Consider the following 7188-nt stretch of genomic DNA (forward strand, 5'->3'; position numbering starts at 1 on the left):
ATCGATTTTGATTACTTTGACTAGAGTGCCAAAGTTACTCTTTTCCTATTATGGAGTCACCTAGGTGATTTTGCATCACTTTGTGGTTTTTTAGAGCTTAAAAACACACACGCCTACAAAATCAACAAACACCTTCCAAAATCTCTTCCTCTCTAGGTTGGAAGAGTTACAGCTGTGAGTTTCAATCTGCAAAGAGATCTTATCCAAAAAAAAAAAAAAATCATTAATAAAATAAAAATTATATTTATTATTATAAGAACTTTCTTTATCTATGTATCAACCCCATATCATTGATTATCAAGAGGAAGGATAGACATATTGGAAGTTTACTAGTGATTGAAAATTCTTAAGGTAATTTTCTATAATCGCAGATGTTCAAAATTGAGTCTTAGTGAAGAGAGGGGTATATATTAAAGTCTGTTATCAATGTAATAATCATGTTTAGAAAAACTGAATTTTACCTGGAATTATTATTATTTAATGGGCTTCTGTGGTGGTTCAGATGGTAAAGGATCCACCTGCAATGCGGGATATGTGGGTTCAATCCTTGGGTCAGGAAGATCCCCTGGAGAAGGAAATGGCAACTCATTCCAGTTTTTTTGCCTTGGAAATCTCATGAACAGAGGAGCCTGGCAGGCTACAGTGCTTGGGGTCACAAAACGGTCAGACACAGTTTAGTGACTAAGCAGCAACAGCAGCATGTTTTAAAAATAAACTTCTAAGACTTATTTACAAAACAGACTCACAGAGAATGAACTTATGGTTGCCCAGGGGAAAGGATTAGGGGAAGGGAAAGTTAGAGAGTTTGGGACGGACATGTGCACACTGCTCTGTCTTAAACAGACAGCCAGCAAGGACCTGCTGCAGAGCACAGGGAACTCTTCTCAATGTTATGCGGCAGCCTGGATGGGAGGGGAGCTTGAGGGAGAATGGGTCCAGGTACATGTATGGCTGAGCCCCTTTGCTGTCCACCTGAAATGATCACAACATTGTTAATCGCCCAGGAAAGTGTTATTTGCTAAGTTGTGTCCTCCTCTTTGTGACCCCACGACTGCAACCATCCAGGCTCTTCTGTGCATGGCGTTCTCCAGGCAAGAATACTGGAGTGAGTAGCCATTCCCTTCTCTAGGGGATCTTCCCAACCCAGGGACTGAACCCAGGTTTCCTGCATTGCAGATGAATTCTTTACTGTCTAAGTCACCAAGGAAGCCCGTTAATTGGCTATACTCCAACATAAAGTAAGAAGTTAAAAAAAAATAAACTTCTATGTATTAAAGAGGATCTGAAAGGGACTGTAAAACTCATACAATGCCAAAACCATCTCAAATGTGTTCTTGGTAACTGTTTCCTTGGTACTGTAGACCTTTAGCCCAGATGGAGAGGAGTGGATGAGATATTTACCCCAAACCTCAGTTTAGAAAGGTCCACAGCATCCCCACCCCCCACAGACATTCATTACCCCGCTGGATAATAAAATAGCCCCAGTGGTGAAGAAACTATAGAATAATCATGTTCTCTCTTGTCTCCAGTCTAAGTCTGTGCCACTTTGCAAATTCATTTTCTCTTGTTTTTCTCTTTGGAGACAGAGAACAGCTGGTTGTCATCTTCCAAATACTGTAACAATCCCTCATACACTGAAGACAGTAATTAAGTCATCCCCTCAGCCTTCTCTTTTGAGAAACTCAAATTTCTTTTTAACACAGATTATCAAAAAATTGCCACAGACTTGGACATGAAAATTGTTATTGCTAAGACTTTCTCTGTAAACTCCATTTGTTTCTGTAAATACTCTTTTGCCAGGAAAACAAGGCTTCCATGGAGTTGGGCCCCTGCCTTCTAGATTTATTCTTCAGTCAACATAAGTTCACTGGTGAACTTGGGTTCTCTCTTAACCTCCCACGGACGCTTTGCTGTTCTCAGATAAACTTGTGTGACTCTTACCTCCCAGTCACCTTTCACTCTTTGCCTCCACCCCCTCACCTTCTAAAATGAGAAAATGTTAGGAGGAGCAGGTTCCTCGGCAGCCATGACGAGAGTGCGGCTCCCGTGTGACATTCCCACCTGCGGGAGTTTTCTCCATAGGGTACTGTGCTAGAATGGTAATAATATTTTAAGAGAAAAAGCTTTCCTTTTCACTGTGTTCATATCTTTTAAAAAAATTGCATTCATCACATGGAGATCTGAAAGGGAAAAGAAAACAAAAACAGATTTACTGACTGTGTGATTTGAGGCAAATTATTTAATCCCACATGTCCTTCATTCTTAAAATGGGAATAGGATAGCTCAAGGAGTTGTTACTGACCAAGGTTCTTGGCCTCCTTAATCAACAGAAATTGATCAGAGGCCAGACAAGAAATTCAGGCAAAGCTTCACTGGGGCCCTTACTGCAGCAGTGGGGAGCAAGAATAGGTTAAAAAAAAAGGCTTTCCTTTGCTCTCTGGCTTGCTCACCCAGCCATGGAGGGTGAGCTGGTCCTTTTTATGGGGTGAGGGTTGGGGCGGGTCCAGGGCTTGGGCTGAGAGGTGGCTCAGATGGTTGGATCATACCCGTGATGGTTTTGCATGCAGGGAACATGCGCAGGACCCTGCTTTTGCCCCTCGTTCTTAGTGGCAGCTGGGGTTATGGTGTCTCTGTACCTTGTAGTCCATAATTTATCCCGACTGCACGTGCATGCAGTTCTTTTTAGTCCCTTATAGTTTCTTTGTATTTTATTGTTCCAGAAGACATTTGTCCAGGTGTAAGCACTGCAGCAAAGGGTCCCAGGTCCCAGGTCCCAGGTCCCAGCCAGTCTCAGAGTTGTGCTGAGGAATGAATGAAATTGCACGTTACCCGCCCACCTGCCTGACAAAATTCCTTCCCCTGGCAATTGTGTGACGTGCTTGTTGTTTGGTGTAGTGTTCTTTATGAAAATACAGTGGATTGATGAATCAGTTCTTTGGGGTCACATATTTGGATTTAAATAAGGGCTTCCTGAGTTTTAACTAAAAAACCAAATGACTCTGAAAATAAACATTCCAATTAGCAAGTCAGACTTGAAAGGACTATGTTTTAGGTAGGGACATCCCCTGAATAAGGCAAACTAACCCACAAGTGTGTGATTTCATCTCGAATGTGAGGCAGAAGCATGTTTATTTAAAGACAAATATATTCAATCTAAATGACCCTGAGTTGTTTATAATATAATTTTCTCTGAAATACAAAATGATATATCTTACTTTGTATTATTTCACTGGTAAAGAGGACAGCCCTAATCTTGGAAAAATTTGACATGCCAGTCTATCCAGAATATAGATCTAGAATATTAATGCACCAACTTTTCGCTTCATTTTGGTTTTAATAAAGTAAAATAGTTACTTCACTTGAGGATAGAATGTTTCAAGTGTGAAAAGTGGAAATAGTTATATTTTTCTTTTGTTGTTGTTCAGTCTCCAGCTCACGTCTGACTCTTTGCGACGCAAAGACTGCAGCACACCAGCCCTCCCTTATGATCTCAATTTAGCTGTTCATTTTCTCCCTCTCCTTTCTCCTCCACTGTATACAGCCTGGAAAAAAAAAAAAAAAAAACTTAAAACAGGTAGAATAAAGATCTATGCTCCATAAATATTTTAATAAATAATCATTTGAGAAGGGCTTGCCATCCACTTACTGGAGTTAATGGATGACTCTTAGAGTTTCATAATTTCATGATTTACCTGTTTCCTACTGTCTGTAGATAATGATTCATGATCTGCCCAGTAATTAATTTCACTTCAGTCTAGGAATTACAGAGAAGAGGTGGGAGGGAAAGAGTCTCAGGTAGGAAACAGTTATTTCTGTTAGAAAAAAAGAGAGCAAAATTAATTTTCTAAGCAGCCAAGTTAAATGGCTCAATCAGCCACCCGACAAAATGCTTCCTTACCTAATATAAGCCTCTTAAATGTCAACCAATTAAAGTCATCACTTACCTAGAAAGTTTATCTTTTCTGTGTTTAGAAGAAATCTACCTGACTATTTATATACCCAAAAATGTGGATGTGTGTGTGTCATAATTGTGAGGTGAGGGTGTGTGGAGGGATTATACATATTTAAAGCTACTTCTGCTCTTCTCTAAATGGCTCTATTAACCTGCTATTTGGTGACTCATTTTATAAGGTGATTCATTCTCACCAACAGCACATTTCTATTTTTGAAAAAGAATATGCCAATATGTCAGTAATGTTCAAACAAGTTGTATATTTTTATGAAATACTCTACTCTAAAAGGTGCATCATTGGACATCAAACTGCAAAGAATGAGCCTGGAAAGTGCAAAAGTCTTAATGTGAATAACTGAGTGCAAAGCACCTCTTCTGAGGACTTCAGGAGCATTTCATCATTCTCATCGATACCTCTTATTTCCTCCCTCCCCCAAAAAGGAGTTAATTTGTTATTTGATAAAAGTTCAATCAAGTTCAGTAGAATCCTGCCTTGGCAAGAGTTGAAGAATATTTCACTAGGATAACGTGACATCCTTATGTCTCTTTACTCATGCAAGAAACACAGGCTCCATCCCTGGGTTGGGAAAATCCCCTGCTGTAAGAAATGGTAACCCACTCTTCTCGCCTGGAAAATTCCATGGACAGAGGAGCATTTGTTTCATTCATTATGTCTGTAGACTGTGTGGATCACAATAAACTGTGGAAAATTCTGAAAGAGATGGGAATACCAGACCACCTGATGTGCCTCTTGAGAAACCTATATGCAGATCAGGAAGCAACAGTGAGAACTGGACATGGAAGAACAGAGTGGTTCCAAATAGGAAAAGGAGTGTGTCAAGGCTGTATATTGTCACCCTGCTTATTTAACTTATATGCAGAGTACATCATGAGAAACATTGGGCTGGAAGAAGCACAAGCTAGAATCAAGATTGCCGGGAGAAATATCAATCACCTCAGATATGCAGATGACACCACCCTTATGGCAGAAAGTGAAGAGGAACTCAAAAGCCTCTTGATGAAAGTGAAAGAGGAGAGTGAAAAAGTTGGCTTAAAGCTCAACATTCAGAAAACTAAGATTATGGCATCTAGTCCCATCACTCCATGGGAAATAGATGGGGAAACAGTGGAAACAGTGACAGACTTTATTTTCCTGGACTCCAAAATCACTGCAGATGGTGATTGCAGCCAGGAAATTAAAAGACGCTTACTCCTTGGAAGGAAAGTTATGACCAACCTAGATAGCATATTCAAAAGCAGAGACATTACTTTGCCAACAAAGGTTCGTCTAGTCAAGGCTATGGTTTTTCCTGTGGTCATGTATGGATGTGAGAGTTGGACTGTGAAGAAAACTGAGCACTGAAGGAAGAATTGATGCTTCTGAACTGTGGTGTTGGAGAAGACTCTTGAGAGTCCTTTGGACTGCAAGGAGATCCAACCAGTCCATTCTAAAGGAGATCAACCCTGGGTGTTCTTTGGAAGGAACGATGCTAAAGCTGAAATTCCAGTACTTTGGCCACTTCCTGCGAAGAGTTGACTCATTGGAAAAGACCTTGATGCTGGGAGGGATTGGGGGCAGGAGGAGAAGGGGACAACAGAGGATGAGATGGCTGGATGGCATCACCGACTGGATGGACATGAGTTTGAGTGAACTCTGGGAGATGGTGATGGACAGGGAGGCCTGGCGTGCTGATTCATGGGGTCGCAAAGAGTCGGGCACACCTGAGCAACTGAACTGAACTGAACTGAACTGAACAAGGTTCTATTCTACTTCCTCTCCAGACTTTTCTGTTCCATTCAATCCTGCAGTCTGGTTGATACCACTGATTGATTTTTAAATATCACGTGTAATTTAGTTACCATTTCAAAGCAAAACAACAGCATGAGATACAGGCTAGTGAAGGGGAGAAATCATGAGAACAGGCTTGCCCAAAACTCTGTGGGGAAGACAGACAGCGGGGATCCTATTTGACAACTAACCAAGATGGCAGGACAGAGGAAGTTTAGGATTTCAGAAGGTCAGACTCTCTAGACAGCAAAGTTGGTAAAGAACAAGTTACATTTGTTAATGTAACTTCAACCCTCAACACTCCTCTAAGTAGCAACTTGACTATTTATTGTGTTTGGTCATTTGTTTCATTAATGGGCTTCCCTGGTTGTGGTAGTGGTAGAGAATCAGCCTGCCAATTACAAGAGACACAGGCTCCATCCCTGGGTTGGGAAAATCCCGTTGTAAGAAATGGTAATCCACTCTTCTCACCTGGAAAATTCCATGGACAGAGGAGCATTTGTTTCATTCATTGTGTCTCAAGGCTCTATTCTACTTCCCCTCCAGAGTTTTCTCTTCCATTCAATCCTGCAGTCTGATTGATACCACTGATTGATTTTTAAATATCACATGTAATTTAGTTACCATTTCAAAGGTTATGGTAGCAGAAAAAATTATCTCTAGGACTTCCAACATTATCTTCTATGGCTTATTTTCAAAATTCATTTTTTAAAATATGTATTTTTATTTGACTGTATTGGGTCTTAGTTGTGGCACGCAGGATCTTTGTTACATCATGTAGGATCTTTGTTACATCATGTAGGATCTTTGTTACATCATGCAGGATCTTTCACTGTGGTGCACAGAATCTCCAGTTGTAGCCCGAAGGCTCTGGAGTACACAAACTCAGTAATTGTGGCCCAAGGGCTCAGTTTCTCTGTGGCATGTGGAAGCTTAATCCACTGACCAGGGATCGAACCCATGTTCCCTGCATGGCAAGGTGGATTCTTAACCACTAGACCCCCAGGGAAGTACCCAAAGCACATTTTTTTTAACATCCTCATTCAATCTTCATGCCTTTCCTTCCTAGTCTTCTATTCTCTCAGGTTTTGCTTTTCTCAATAAGACGTTTTTTTCTTCTGTTCATCTGACTCCTCAGTTTGTACTTTTTATCCCACCATTTTTCTTTGTTATATATATGTGTGTGTGTATATATATATATATATATATATAGAGAGAGAGAGAGAGAGAGAGAGAGGGAGAGTCATTGGACTCTTAGGAAATCACTTGCTTTCTATCTCAACCGAATGTTTCAGAATTGCACATAAATATTTCATCCACACTTTCATTCATCTCACAAACCATTAAAACATACTGCAGCCACACTGGCCAGTGGGGAAGCAAGTCACAGGTCTACTTATCAAGAAAGTTTGTGAATAATTTCCATCCATGCACATCAACCAGAGTT

General features: G+C 40.6%; 1 long non-coding RNA gene across 1 annotated transcript; it reads right to left on the reverse strand.

The window, feature by feature from the left end:
* Window positions 1-2811: 2811 nt before the first annotated feature.
* On the reverse strand, window positions 2812-6512 carry LOC139186127 (uncharacterized). The gene is made up of 3 exons (XR_011569631.1): window positions 6213-6512; window positions 3693-3812; window positions 2812-3542 (listed from the first exon to the last, which is right to left on the reverse strand). It is a non-coding gene; the product is annotated as an uncharacterized lncRNA (long non-coding RNA).
* Between the last annotated feature and the right edge of the window lie 676 nt (window positions 6513-7188).

This window comes from Bos indicus, chromosome 12 (assembly GCF_029378745.1).
Source record: "Bos indicus isolate NIAB-ARS_2022 breed Sahiwal x Tharparkar chromosome 12, NIAB-ARS_B.indTharparkar_mat_pri_1.0, whole genome shotgun sequence".
Lineage (NCBI taxonomy): Eukaryota > Metazoa > Chordata > Mammalia > Artiodactyla > Bovidae > Bos > Bos indicus.